The following is a 16,718-nucleotide window of genomic DNA, read 5'->3' on the forward strand; positions in this document are numbered from 1 at the left end:
TCTGTCTGACTTCGGAATTTCCAATCAGTGTAGTAATAAGCAGTGATTTGAAATCTATCAAAACAAGCAAAGCATTATAAAGACGTTTGCTGGTTTATAACCTCTTATCAGTATTAATTTGATGGGTTTAACATTCAGACAACCTTAGAAGTCTAGTTCGGTTACACGTTTGAACTTATAGGAGAGCATTGTGCCTCTTTTTAACTGAATGAAATGTCAAGAAAAATATATTAAATATTATCTACAGAAATACGCGTTTTTTTTGTTCAAAAGTAGCTTTATTCATCAACGTAACCTCCATTAAGAGCCACACATTTATTCTAGCACCGCTCTAGCATTTTAATACCACTTTTGTAGAACGATTTATAATTGCTCTCCACAGACGTCGAAAGTTTTGTTTCCGTAGTGAAGGGATGGATCTATATTTCATCCGTTGTCACATATCGACGAAAAAATTCCAGCTTGTTACATTTAAACATGACCAAATACTTCTCAGAATCACACAGTTTTTGGTCAACAGTGAGCAAACGTGGCACTCCACTTAAACAGAGCTTTCTTATAGTCAAATGCTCATGCAATATAAAACCAACACGTTCTTTTGATATCTTTACGATATTAGCTAACTCACGAAACTTCCCTTTTTGATCATTCAAAACGATTTTGTGTACTTTTTTGTTGTTTTCTGTTGTTGGAAAGAAATGGACTACTGATGATTTATTCAGAAATCCCTGTAAAAGTCTCTCTCCTAAGTCGATGGACTTAACTGCACAGTAGACCAATATATCGTCTGCAAATAGAGGTGAGTTTAGTATCAATATATGCATTAATTGCATCCATAGCTATTAAAAATAGCGTTGGGCTCAAGACAGAGCCTAGTGTGACTCCATTGTTTAAGGAATAAGTAGGGGAGAGGTAACCTCCCGAATAAACTCGGAATGATTTGTTGTTAAGAAACTTGCGGATAAAATTTAAAATATTACCTTCGTACCTAAGGGCATGAAGTCTACTCCGGATCAACTTTCTAATCATTCCATCAGAAGCATTTTATAGACCCAGGGATAGCAGTTCCGAACGCATAGCTTCCGTCCCTTTTAAACCCCATGAAGTGATTGAGAGTGGATCTACCAGGTTGGAAGCCACACTGAACACGAATATTTTAGTGTTAATTGACACGTATATAAAAATATCTTTAAATACAAGTATAATTGTTAGTCCCTAAACATCTTAGTTCAAACTCGTGCTTTCGTAATCTATATGATAAATTCAATGCAATCAATTATTATTATTATTATCTGTTATTGCAATTATCTATTATAGTTATAATTAGTATGTGTTTCTGAACATTCTATCAGGTATGACAGTTACTAACAATCGGGTTTATATTATTTATTTATTTATTTTGTTTGACTTCGAGTTTCATTATTCAGTTCATATATATTTTTGTTTAGTTTATATATCACTATGTAAACTAGGTGAGCAAAACTTAATGAGCTTTGAATTTGTTCCTAAACTGTACACTGATTTTTGTATTCGTCGTATTTTAATCGAATAAACTGCTCTGTATAAATAAATGCATCAATTTATATCCTTTTATATTAATTAATTATTTCATTCATTCTGGCATTTTTTCATTACTATATATATTAATTAAAATATTTTCTACAATTTTTTATCGCATTTTCCCATTATTCTGGTAACATGGCGATACCGACTGGAGAGAATCTAAATTATCATTAGATAACAAGGTTTTGCTGTATAAGTCAATACTTAGGCCCATTTGGACCTATGGTATTGAACTGTGGGCTTCTACTAGCAAATCTAACATAGATGTCCCTCAAAGGCTCCAGAATAAAATGTTGCGAGTCATCGTCGATGCTCCATATTACGTGTCCAACAGACTGATTCAACGCGATATCCCCTTAGAACCTGTAACGAGTGTGATTTAAAGTGTTAGTGAGAAGTACTCTGAAAGACTATTAGTGCATCCCAATGTACACAACAAACAGTTAAATGGGCTATCTTTATAATTATATACAAACTGTCATACGAACTGATTAATAGACATGTAGAGTGAGATTTAATAATCTCTAGAATAAGTTAGAATAGTCTTTAATATATAGTTAGAAAAAGAATAGTTCGAAAAAATATCGTTACATATAGCAACAATGCTAAGTATCTCGGAATGGATGTTGATGCAAAACTTCACTGAAATCATGTTAAATTGAGAAGGATGGAACTGGAGTTCAAATATAGGAAAATTTATTGGTTCAATGGAAGAAAATCATTATTCTTAGTACATAATAAATTGTTATTATACAAGAAAGTATTGAAACCTATATGGACATATGGATATCAATTATAGGGGTGTTCCATGAAAAGTAATATAAATATAACTGTAGCGATCTTCAGGCATGTCGAATTTTATATCTTAGAATAACTGCCTATAAATTACCCATAAATGTTATCCAAGGTGATAACGAAGATCAGGCAATCTTGTGACGTTGATCTCGGATATTATTGAAAAGTACTTTGTATCATTCAGTCACTGATCAACGTTCAGTTCAGACGTGCCACGACGTTTTTTAATACTTTATAACGTCATTAATAACGGTCATATCATGTAAACCATAAATGTTACATTTCATTTTACTTCCATTTACCGAGCTATAATTCCCTAAAATAATATAAGTTTTCTAAAGCAAAGTTCTGAGAGGTATTGTAGGTACACTCAGATATTACAGCACTGATTACTTACACTGAGACCTTCAGATATCGACAGTTACTCAGAAAATCCGGAGAATCGTAATGGAACGTTAGTTATGATGACGTAGTTATGATAACACCAGAGTAGGACACATCCTCAAGGGCATCAAACTATTTGATTTATATTGATAAGTGTAGTGTAGTGAGATGCATTTAATAAGAAAACACCAAAGTTAATACATAAACATTATTACACCAGAGATTAAGATAGGGTCGATGAGGCCCCTTAGATAACAAATTGCAAGTTAACATTTTTGCATTAATTTCAATGAATCTTTTCTATTAAATTTCATTTGCATTTTTAACAATAGATATTAAAATATTATTACAAATATTACATAATGAGTATAATATACCACCTAATATATTAATTTAGCTACTTTCAAATAATCCACTATAATTATTTCTTCATACTTTGGGTATCCGCCTAACTTATTCATAAAAGACAAGAACGAAAACACATAATAATGTGTATCATAGCTAATTTTTGAAAATAAGTTATACAACCAAACATTCAATTATGTGCCAAATATCAAAACCATCCTGTCAAATATGACGATTCAGTGTTTTAGTTAAAATAAAAACTAAAAAAAACTTTTATTGATACACATTTTTTAGACCAGAAAACTTAAAGGTCCTAAGCAGAATCGACCAAGATTCGTAGTTAAGTTTAATGCATTGGCTTATCAGACGCAAATATAAATTTTATGTACGTTGAAACAAGAAACTTTATATAAAAAAAATCCAATATTGCATAATTAGTATAATATACCACCTAATATATTAATTTAGCTACGTTCAAATAATTCATTATAATTATTAAAGGACATTTATAAAATTCCAATAATAACAAGAAACTAAAGATAAAAAACAAGGTCACTAAAAAAAGGACCAATGACATACTCCAATGTTTAACTCGCAGATTTTTAAACAATTATAAGAAGTACAAGATCATGAGTGTCGACCCTGATTTTGAAGAAAAATACAGCATATATTGAGTCAAAAGGTGTTGAATAATCTCACACGAGATCTTGAATCTTGTAGGAATTTCAGTTTCATTTCTAGGGCGGAATTTATAGGGTCAAGGTTACATCAATGGACATCCATAATGGTGTCAGATGTGAGCAGCATTTCCGTTCGTTAAAACAGATGCATCATAAACACTATCAAGTCCGTATTGTATAATATAATATTCAATGGTGTTTTCAATCCTTACGTACGTTAATAAGGTTTCATATGAATAAAGATTTTCTCTTTGGTTAACATATTTTACTGCAAGAGAATAAAGATGAACGATTTGTTAAAAAGGCGGTTCTATCTTGAATTCATTCAATTACTATTCAAGAAAATACAGGTTCACGTTAGATTGGCAATTGGTTTGCAGATACTTGAAGCATTCCTTGGTGTAATTAAGTGGAGTTCGGGTAACAGTATCGTAGCTGAAGCTCTTAACAACGACGATTCCAAGTACAAGCATTACAGTTTAAGGTGTAGAGTTGGACAGTAATGTAAACTTGTAAGACCAAAGATGGACTGAAGTTGTTGCGAGTTAACATAGCCCACTGCAACGTGGACAGAAGCTTGGAGAGCCGTAGCTCATTTTCTTAGTCGTGGATTATTGGAATCTGAGTCGTCAAAACTTGGAAAATCATTCCTTAGAGGGATGCCATAGAGATTTGTGAAGTGTTATATAATATAATATATTATGGATCTGACTATCGCATAAACCATCTGTTTTAAGACTGTCTGAATAGTGAACCAGTGACATGGGCTCTCTTTCTTTTGGAATAGATAAAAACCCTCAGATTCGTTTTGTATTACCGTTCAACAAGTCGCTCTCACTGAATAAAACAATTTTTAATGTAAATCAATAGTTTTTGGGCTTAAACCCTACTGACACATAATTACCTTTATTTATTTTTAATAAAAATTGGTTAATTTTAAGTTTACGAAAATTGTAATGTTTTTCTTTTGTATAGTTTACGGGTTTAATTTACTAGACCGTTTAACTGTTTGTAAACAAAAAACACGTAGCTAACAAATAGGATATTTCATTGGCTCGTTGTAGAGTGTTCTGATTAATGGGGATTCAGGTACCCAGGTTAGACGAAATTAGATCTGGTAGAGGACCTGTTATGGTGGCTATAACTATAAACTTCAAGAAGACCAGAGATTGTGGAATATTCGAGCAGTTTTAAGAATCCGTAACGTATGTGTGCCATCGATGTGAGAAGTTCCTAACCGGTAGAGTATTTCCCTCTCCAAAATTCTGAAATAATGGGGATTCAGAAAAGGATTTCTTAAACTAGCCTTCCCAGCCATCATCAAGAATCCAAGGAAGTAGCTTTCATAATAAAATACGATGCACGAAGAATAATAATTAGCGAGAATTAAAGAACTAAGATTAGAAGAAGAATTAGTATAATAACAGTTAGAATAGAATAAGAAGTCAGAACAGCCAAGTGTCGAGAATGAGAATCAATATAAGTATCAGAATTAAGAAGAAAGAAAAAGCATCAAGTATCAAAAAGTATCACCAGTTGATTGGGTTAGAAACGGAAACAGTATTAGACCAACCAGACATACGATTTAGTAAGTCAATTCAAACCAATTCATATCGGATTCGTTAGCGCAGTGGTCAAGGTGACAGGACGGTCCTCCTACTCTTGTGATAGTCGCAGGTTTGAATCCTGCGGGGACATGGATGTACTTAATGTTTGTGATTGTAATTGTAAATGTCTTTATAGGTAACAGTGCAACTACAATAACCATCTAAGTCATGCCAGTAGCGTCTTCTGGTATGGTCTCTATGTTGGTTGTCAGTTCATATTTCTGTTCACCATTAAATAGTTATTTTGTATTCCTTAATTTTATATATTTTATATTATTCATTTAAATAAATATAAACATAAATTGTAAATAATAATTGTATTTAATTACAAACTTGTTTTCTCTCCTTACCAATTCAACAAACCCTTTCGTGTCTAAACACTGACACTATTACACACACACACACACACACATTTTATAACTTATATAGAAGGTCATGAAAATAATTATTTTTAATCATCATTAAATTAAGTACCTTTTATTATGTCAAATTAGCCGTATAAAAATAACATTACATTTATCAACTTTTCTAAAATAATTCATTCTCTTTCACCATCTCCATCCTGCGCAATGAACACACCCATGCGTACGAAATTGGTGCGCGCAAGCTGGGAATCGATGTGGTCCTGGCGGATGATGGACAGGCCCTGGTGGATGATGAACGGGACCTGGCGGATGTGGCGGACCATGGTGTGGGCCATGGTGATGAGGAGGTCCTAAGGTTAATTAAATGTTAAGACATTTTTTGGTTCTTGTATTATTAATTAATTATTTATAGTTTCTCTAAACATTTAACATTTTAATTGCCGTTAAAATTATAATACATGCTTTTCTTTCTTTTATTTTTTACTGTAAGAGTTTATTAGACACCTATTTAGTTATTGTAAACTTTTGTGATATTTGATTCTACTCTGATCTTCTGATTGGTGTAGTTTAAAAATGTTTTAAATATTTTTTGCTTTCCTGTCGGGCTCAGGAAAATGTCTAAAATGTATCGCTCTATACGACCAGGTGATATTTCTAAATCTGCGATATTATTTTAAATGAAAGTATTAACGTTATTCATTTATTATAGGATAAAGTTAAAACTAACTAAGCCAAAGCCAAAACTAGATAGCTGCTTCTGACATTTGTCTAAGGCTTAATTATATTACTAATTCATTGATCATTTTAGTTATAAATTTGCAATAATTACAATTAGTTACTAAACGCTACTAACATCAATTTACCAAGCTAGAAATCTCTAGGAACAACTGCCTTACTATCTAGTAAATGTTTTTTTATTAATCAAGGAACAGCACCTGAGAATGCTAAGTCTCTTGGCTTATATAAGGACTAATATGAACAAAACACCATTTTGCAAAATGTAAACAAACTGAATTAAATTAAGTCAAATGTCAATTGGCTTAGCAGAAATTTTCGTCAAAATTCTTCAAAAATATACCAAAACTATTTTATTAATTTATATAAGGTTTCTTCATACTTTGGGTATCCGCCTAACTTATTCATAAAAGACAAGAACGAAAACACATAATAATGTGTATCATAACTAATTTTTGAAAATAAGTTATACAACCAAACATTCATATATGTGCCAAATATCAAAACCATCCTGTCAAATATGACGATTGACAAATTACTTTTTCAGTGTTTTAGTCAAAATAAAAAGCTAAAAAAAACTTTTATTGATACACATTTTTTAGACCAGAAAACTTAAAGGTCCTAAGCAGAATCGACCAAGATTCGTAGTTAAGCTTAATGTATTGGCTTATCAGACGCAAATATAAATTTTATATACGTTAAAATAAGAAACTTTATATAAAAAAATTCCTAAATATTTTTGGTTATACAGAATTTATCTATAAAATACTATTAGTAAGTTTACTATAGACATTATTCAGATATTTAAAATATGTAGTTATTGTTTTTATGACTCATGGAGAAATATTAGTTGATTAATGTATAGTGTTGTTGTTGATTAATTTTTTTTAGTATAGATATTTTTTTTAATATAATTTTAGCTTTAAGCAACCATTCAATTAATTAATAATTGAGAATATTTTACTTTTTTAATATTCCTTTGAACCTTCAGATTTCATTTACTTTATTATTATTATATTTATTAAGTTAACCTTGATATTATTTTCGTTTGTTAATAATAACAATATCACATTTTTATAGCTTTTGTATTTCTGAGCATTGTTTAATTTAATTTAAATAGCAAGTTAAAATAATTAAATCAATAAATTAAATAATTTTAGATTTAGGAAGATTTTATAAATAAATATATTTACCTGGTGGTGGTGGTGGCATGTCTACACGTTCAATGAATGAAGCTGGACTGGAAACGTGAGTGAAAACATTTAACGGCGTTATATAAAGCGCTTTATCTAATCAGTTTCTAAGTTACAAGTAATATCAGATTCCATTTGCTGCTTTTAAATTAACAAAATATATGAGTGAGTGTTTATAACAGGCAATCATACAAATATTGTTATGACGAATAGTTCTATTTCTGTCAATGATATCTCAAAATAAATAAATTATTTAAGGATATAAAGGATAATTAAAATCTTATTAAGATACGTATGTTAGGGGTTAGCACTGGTAGCACCTTCATGGATAGAAAACACTGGTTTGAATGGTATAATATTAGTTACAGTCTCAATGCATTCCCAATCTGTTGATCCTAATGTGATGGAACTTTGATGAGTTAGTTTGATGCTCAATATATTATAGCAGGTTTAATTGAAAAGTCCCCAGGCTACCATAGTAAAACACATTTTTTTGGCAAAATTATTATTTTTTATTCAACATAATTCCCTTCAAGGGCGATACACTGATTATAGCGACCCTCCAACTTTTCGATACCATTTTTGTAGTACCATTTTGTTCTTTTCTTCAAAATAGGCCTCAGTTTCTTCGATCACCCCTTCATTGGACGAAATTTTTTTCCCAGCGAGCATTCTTTTGAGATTTGAGAACAGGAAATAATCGCTGGAGACCTGATCTGGAAAATATAGTGGATGGATGGATTTTTGCCATAGTTTTCACTGACTTGTGACACGGTGCATTGTCTTGGTGAAGCAGCACTTTCATTTTCTTCAAATGCGGCCGTTTTTCGTCCTTCAAATGACCCAATAATGCTATGTAATAGTCGCTGTTGATGGTACTTCCTTTTTCAAGGTAGTTAATGAAAATTATTCCATGCGCATCCCAAAATACAGACGCCATGACCTTGCCTGTCGACAGTTCATGGTGTGCAGTCCACTCGGATGATTGGTAGTATTGGATTTCGGAGTGAAGTGATAGAGACACGTTTCATCCATTGTTACATATAGAGACAAAAACTCTTTTTTGGTTTGTTACGCTTGATCATCTTCAAACACTGCTCCGAATCATCAACTCGTGGTTTTTGGTCAAAAGTGAGCTTACCCGGCACTCACTTTGCATAGAGCTTCCTTATACCCAAATATTCGTGAATGATATGATGTACACGTTCAGTTAATATACTTAGGGTGTCTGCTATTTCATTCAATTTCAATTTACGGTCATTAAAAATCATTTTGTGGATTTTTTAAATGTTTTCTTCGGTAACAACCTCTTTTGGGCGTCCACTGCGTTAACCGTTTTCGGTGCTCATTTCACCACGTCTAAACTTAGTATATCAATCCTTGATGGTTGATTTTTCTGATGCAGTGTCCGGAAACTCAGCATCAAGTCAAGTTTTTGCTTCAACTGTATTTTTTTCTTTCAATAAGTAATATTTTATCAACACGCGAAATATCTTTTTATCCATTTTCTTCACAATAACAGCAGTTGCTTCACTCAAAATGCTATAATTCACAAACTAATGATTCGACAACTGTGAAATTTATGCTCGCATTTTTTGGATATGTGTCAGGCCGGGGACTTTTCAATTGACCTGTTAAACACCTGACATATACACAAAATGTATTTGTTAATAAAATGTTGAGCTGTCATGCGGTTTTAAAACATCTGCAAATTCTTGGTGCAATGAATTCGTAGATTGTCTGAATAGTTTACAACAGCATGTTTTTTCATTCTTGTACCAAAACCTGTGTGAAATTCTTTAAAAAATGATGTTGGAGATGGAAATCTGCTCCTCACTCTGTGCTCTAAAGCCTCCGTTCAATTATATTGAGATCAGGCGATTTTGTTAGCCAGAGAAGATATTTTTGATATTCTGATGCCTTTCAAACCAAGACTGGATCATTTTGGTTGAGTGTATGGACGCATTATCACTTATATTCACAATATATTCCTTAACAAAAGGTCTCGCAGTTTCAGTCCTTCCATGAATGCTACTTATGTGAAGCTTTCGCTGTACTCTTTTTATTGAGGCAGTATTACTCCAGTGAATGTTGAGTTCTGCTGTCATTTCTGCCGTGATAGTTTTACGTTGTTTGGTGACAATTCTTTTTAATTTTCGTCGGTTTATATCAGTTAACTGTGGGTTTCGCCCACTATGCCTTTTCTCAGATGATGATTTACCATGTTTTGCGTATGGTTTTATTACTGGGGATGTTATAGCTTGCGAAATGTTAAATATTTGTCTATCGGCCGCAGATACATTAAAAATATTTAATCTGTATTTTCTGAGAACGATTCTTGACGTTATCTGATGCGCTGAACTCAGATTTTCAATGCGTTTATTAAGATTGGTTTTTGGGGTCCGATTTTGCATATTTTGGTAGCACTGCGTTCTTATAACGGTTGTCAGTTGACGACATTGCATCAAACATCATTGGAAACTTTATTCTATGCTGTGACTGTGCTTTGGAACCGTTTTTTATTGGAGTATAAGAACGTGGTAAATACAAAATAGATAAAATGTATGGCAGCGGTGTTACTTGGAAACGAGGCTTGGGCAGTCGATGGTGGCACGTCTAAACCAAACGATGGTCGGGCACAGAATCAATAGAAATACCCTTCAATAACATCCTAGATAAACGTCTCGGGGTTGCCAGTTATTCGTTATCGTGTTCTAGTTGGCGCTGCTGGCACCCCGCCCGTGTTCAACATCTGGGATTATATTTCCGGGTATTTTATAGACCGTTATTCCACTATGTAAAATTCACATGCCTCAAGATGGCTACGATATTTCCCTGCCAGAATTTTACATACAATTATTGTATTATTTTAGTTAAATAAAAATACAAAAATGTATGAAAAAAATCAAATACAAAATACAGTTATACACTTATACACAAATACACTTCAGTAAGTGATCTACTGTACAACTTATAAGCTAAATGTTATTCTAAATACTATTATAACTTATGATAAAGTCTATCCTAATTTATTATAAAAGCTATTCTAGTTTATTCTAGAGATTATTATCTCATTCTATGTGTCTATTAGTCAGTTCGTATGGTAGTTTGCGTTTGAGCCTACGCACTTCACTGTCATTGCGCATATTTAACTGTTTGGCGAGTGTATTGGGATGCACTAATAGTCTTTCAGAGTACTTCGCACTAAAACTTTGAATCACACTCGTTTTAATATAAACATAGTTTAATACAATTATTTCAAATAAAATTGTTAGTCTGAAAAGGTCGAAGAGGTCTAATGGAACTTCCGAATATAAGTTTTAAAAGAATAAAATATTTAAAAGCATATAATAAAATGAAGGAAGACTTATTATTCATGTATTTAGATGAGACATGGATATTTTAGAATACGACTAATATATCCAACGGTCACTCATGGCAAAATACTAATGAAAATAAAGTTATGACAACAAAAGTTGATAGAAAAAAGTAAATGTTGGAATAACAATTGATTAGGTTTTATTAGTCATAACATTTATTAATAATTCATTACATATATATTGTACTTTATGCTGGGAACAGAAATGGTTAATAACACCTTCGGTTTGGATGAACTTGATAGACACATTGAAGAAGAATTTGACAACTGTTGGAATTGTGAACAAATGTTATATCTAATGGAAATTAACAGCTTAATTATTCACATGAATGGAACTTTCTGAATAAAATATGATCAAATGCTGTCAATTTCTAAGATAGGGCGATGAGAATGGAAACAAGTAAAAACGAGTATTATTAATATAAGATAATTCTAGTAAATCTAATTGTAGAGTGTAAAAGATTTATATGTTCAGAATATACATGAGCATTTGGTTAAAATGTGCCAGGAGAGAAAGAAGTACACATGTATTAACAGAACAAATGAAGGAGTGATATCTTTTCAAGTAAACACTGTACCGAAAGGGATAAGAACTAAGAGTAAAATGTAAATATGCTCTCTAATGAAAGTAAAATATATTACTTGGATATGCAATTGTTAATTAGGTGGATTAGGCCTAGAACACCTAGACAAACGCACCTAGAACACCTAGAACTTTAAATCATAGGTAGTATGGAAAAGAGTTTAATGTAAATATAATCAAACATAACCCTAATCTACAAACTATTATAACTGTGTACGTAATTGTAGTTTTAAGTCATTTGATAGTATATGCATTAGATTTACTATAATGTTAAAATTAATCAGATTTGATAACAGTATTTTTGTTTAATTATTTTATTTAGATTGGAATCTTATTTTATGTCAAAGCCAAACTGAACCAAAAATCAGAGTTGAGTCAGAGTCAAAATATTCTGAGGTATCATCAGTGTTGAAATTAGTTTCACATACGGATATTGATCCATTGACAATTTGTCCAGGTACAAGTGCGAAAGATGCCGTAAGAAAATTGTGTTCATCACCGGGGAGCAATGAAAGCGATTTAACCATGGAATAAAAGCATTTAATTTCGGTATTTGAATTTACCGAAACAAAAAGAGTTGCTTGCATGACGGTTGCAGAAAAAGAAATATCTTGGCCCTAAAACACAAATATATAGAAATAGCAATCACGCGATTTTACCATTCTTCAAAAAGGAAAATGGCATGTGTTTCTGCAATGATACAGTTCGTGTCTGTGGAATAGGCGCGCAGTTGATCATCATTATATGAGAATGGTGTGGCCTGGTCGTATCCTTTATGAGCCAGGACGACAAAACGTATCCTTTGTATCACTTGCACACTCATAGGACTTTTATTGCCATATCTTCACTAAATTTGTCATTATTAAGAACTTTTCTTAACCAAATTGTTTCATATGCAAAAATCAATCAAGGAATATTTGTCTAACCTGTCATTCGAAAACTAATGGATAACGCAAAATTTACAAAATGGTTAGCGCCTGATGAAGTAGCAGCGTAACTCGGTAACCCTCGGTAAATTGTCGGTAATCACAAATTATCAGGCTACAAGTACATAATCGACAATGTTTACAAAATTACCACAATATTGGGACTCGAATGTCTCTCAAAATATATTTTCTGTACTCTATTGACATATTGATTTTGTCGCACAAAGATATCAAAAATCGAAAGGCTCTATACAAAATCAAATAATGTTATTATAATGATTAAAATTAATTAAAATAATTATGGATAATTATGGGTAAAAGGTGAAAAGTTTCACGACTGTTAAATGTATATATAACATTTTGCAATCAAAATATTATTGTTTAAATTTAATTTCTTATCATATATTATATATATCACCTTACTAAACTATACTTCAGTCTTATTTTGATTCCTTAAAATAGATAAGAAATATTTTGAGAGATGACGAACAACTATTTTGATTTCGACTCCATTCAGTACTTTTGGAAATTATTGATTAGAGAACAATTAAGATAATACATTGTTAGTTCAGAGTTATCTTCGATACCAATTGGGTAGAGAAACTAATTTTTACCATAGCTATCTACTGGCCGTGAATAATAATGTTGTAGTTTCTTAGACTTGGGATAATTTAAATGACTGTTAAACAATCTAACTTCATTTTTAAATTAATTTTATATAAAATAACAGAAGTTTTATTCAGTATTATTTAGTTATTTAGCTCATTGCAATCAATAAATCTGTTTCTGAAGCCCATAAAATACTTTTAGGGATTTATAGTGATTCTGCTCTGTCATATCTCAATTATTGGTTTGAGTTTCAATAATTTAAAAAATTCGACTTTGATGCCAATGATTAGGATCGATAAAAGTGCATCAACTAAAACTGTTCCAAGCGTAAAATCGTGGGTTAGTACAGGAGGAGTCATCCATATTGCCATAAAAGCGGTATATTCATGACCTTAAAGTCACTCAAAGGCACTATAAATTATAACTATTTTATATTCCAGAAACTAACGTCAAAGTGGCTACAGTTATTGATGCGTAGTTATGATCTATGGATAACTTGAACCATACATAAACGCCACCGAAAGTGCTTCCTGCTGGCTAGGCTTACGCATTGCACGTCCATCATAGCTGGAGCTGGAGAAGTGAGTGCACTAGTAACAGTACTGTTCATTTATTTATTTTGAGCGCGCGTGACTTCCCTATATATATGTATATATATATATATATATATATATATATATATTAAATATTTCAGTTTTTCCCTGGCGAGTATTACTAACGCTAATATATCGTGCGCCTGCTTCCCTTGATCTGATTGCACGTCTATTATTGTTGGTGCTACGTGGTACATTGCGCGCTACTTTCCCTTCGTACCGTGTGCACAGTCACACTTCATCCTAGCATAGTTTATCATTGCTATCATTTACTGTTATTGTCTGTTTTATAATGGTTGTCTGTTTTCATAATGATTTTCCGTCAATTATTGACTACTATGAACTAATATTATTGTTAACCATCCTGGTTAATCTATCATTTTCTTGCCTACCATTGTCTTCGCCTTTATTTTAGATTATCTATAATATCCATCACGATATATTCATTTATTCATGCCATTATTCCCGATACTATATATCTGTTAGTATCTTGACTGCCAGTACTATTATATTTTAATTGCCTGACGATAGAAGCATCTGTCTACCTAATGTATCAATTGTATTTTAATTTCACCCTTGTAATTGACTGCTCAGGTAGGTTTTGTTATGTTTGCAGAATTATTACCCGACCACCTTGAACATCAAGATCTCGCACGCTTATTTGCATTATTTATTTTGCTCTTTATTGAGTAAGTAGTTGTTATATCATTTATTTTGATCTCTGGTTTTATATATTTAAGATGTTTAATTATTTTATATTGTTTTACTAAATAGAAAAAAATATGGTGGACTGAGCAAGGTGCAATGTATCACACGCTATCATACTGCAGACAATTGTCGTACGTCCTTATGACAATCGTTTGACATGCGATATATGAGTAAATTATTTAAAACAGCAATCGACATAATAAGTCTAGACAAAGTAACTATTTCTGCTCATTTTTGTGGCGTATATTTATCCACAATAAAATTTGGACGGCCACACAACCCAATGGTTGAAGAAAAATTGAGATAAACATCATATAACTAAGCACCTGCTACTTGTAATGTTTATTCTTATCGATGGTTGTATGGTCTGATTATACGTAAACTGTACATGCACAGATTTACATAATTAATTTTTATTTTCCATGTTTGATTCTAATTATTTACTGCAATTTTTGTAATTGCTTGTTGTAATTTTTGTGTAGCTTATTCGCTGTTGTTTTCGACAGCAAGAATCGAAGAATCATCAGCAAACTCAGCAATCGTCATATTTTCATTTGTATACGTATTTCATACGTGCTTTAGCTTCTTTTATTGTAAAGTAGTTCTTTTATTTCTCTTGTTTGATCTTAAACAGTCTGGCTGTAATAAGGATAAGGATTTAATTGTTCAGTGTGTTATTTAGGTAATATTTTCCGCAGTTTATAAATGCGGTCGTCATGCCACACCCTATTAAAAGCTTATGCTACCTCTAAGAATATAGCTGTAAGTAACTTTTTATCTTCATGGGCTCTATATATAGTAGCACACTAGAGTGTCAATTATTTATTTGAGTGATTCAGTTAAACACATAAAACATTTCTAGTATCAGCTACGTGGATAATGAACAGGTCTTTTTAAAATATTTTAATTACAATACGTTATTAGTTGAATAATTTACGAATCAGTTTAACACATTGCATTTTATTTATATTTATGTAAAATATATTGGCTTTATTTACAGATTATAATATAGAGAAGATTTCTTTCAGTATATAGCTTGTTTGATCAAATGAATATACGAAATATAACGATAATAATATGTTTTATAACGATATAATAAATAATATAATATCCTGTTACGTCTGCGTCCTAAAAATATTAATATTTTGAAGGATATTTATGGATTTCTAGATTCAATAGATATTCGTATTACGCACAAGAAAATTGATTTTCGTATTATTATCTCAAACTTTGAAGATTAAGAAATGATAAATCAATATTGTCAACGATATCAGTTCTGGGAATTGTTTGTCATTATTTTTGCACAACGTATTTAGTCCTTTAACGAATCCGTAGAATAGGATCTGATAACGATTAATGGTTATTAAAAAAAAAGAAAATTAAAGAAAACAAAGTTGTTACCGAGAATACATTAATTTTACGAAATTACATTTTTTATATGTGGTGATTTAAATTGATTAAATACGAGGGTAGGTTAAAAAAGTAATATACATATTCTTGTCACCATCAAAAGTACATTAATTATTAAATTTCAAAGCTATATTCGTTTTAAATGTAATATTGTTTTCTTCATTTCGCTAGTGAAGAACTCCTAGGCCTAACATAGTAAAACACATTTTTTTGGCAAAAGTAGTTTTTTTTATTCAACATAATTCCCTTCAAGGGTGATACACTGATTATAGCGACCCTCCAATTGGTTCAAAATAGGCCTCAGTTTCGTCGATCACCTCTTCATTCGACGAACATTTCTTCCCAGCGAGCATTCTTTTATGATCTGAGAACAGGAAATAGTCGCTGGCGGTCAGATATGGAGAATACGGTGGATGAGGAAGCAATTCGAAGCCCAATTCATGGATGTTGTGACACGGTGCATTATCTTGATGAAACAGCACTTTTTTTCTTCAAATGCGGCCGTTTTTCGACTATTTCGTTTTTCAAACTGTCCTATAGAACGCTATGTAATAGTCGTTGTTGATGATCCTTCTTTTTTCAAGGTAGTCAATGAACATTATTCCATGCTCATCCCAAAATACAGACTCCATAACCTTGCCATCCGACTGTTGCGTTTTCCTACGCTTTTTGGCGGGTTCATCGATTGGGCAATTCTGTGATACATCAATGCAAAAACTCGGGTTAATTATGCTTGGTTATTTCAAACACTGCTCCGATTCATCAGCTCGTCGTTGTTTTTGGTCAAAAGTGAGCTAGCACGGTACCCACTTTGCACAGAGCTTTCTCAAACCCAAATATTTA

General features: G+C 31.9%; 1 long non-coding RNA gene across 1 annotated transcript; it reads right to left on the bottom strand.

The window, feature by feature from the left end:
• Positions 1–5,835: 5,835 nt before the first annotated feature.
• On the bottom strand, positions 5,836–7,827 carry LOC143204124 (uncharacterized). Its single transcript, XR_013007520.1, has 2 exons — positions 7,668–7,827; positions 5,836–6,089 (listed from the first exon to the last, which is right to left on the bottom strand). It is a non-coding gene; the product is annotated as an uncharacterized LOC143204124 (long non-coding RNA).
• Positions 7,828–16,718: the final 8,891 nt, after the last annotated feature.

The sequence above is a fragment of the Rhynchophorus ferrugineus genome, unplaced genomic scaffold, assembly GCF_030347505.1.
Source record: "Rhynchophorus ferrugineus isolate W39M unplaced genomic scaffold, kcgeb_rfMv2 rfM1, whole genome shotgun sequence".
In the NCBI taxonomy this organism is placed as follows: domain Eukaryota; kingdom Metazoa; phylum Arthropoda; class Insecta; order Coleoptera; family Curculionidae; genus Rhynchophorus; species Rhynchophorus ferrugineus.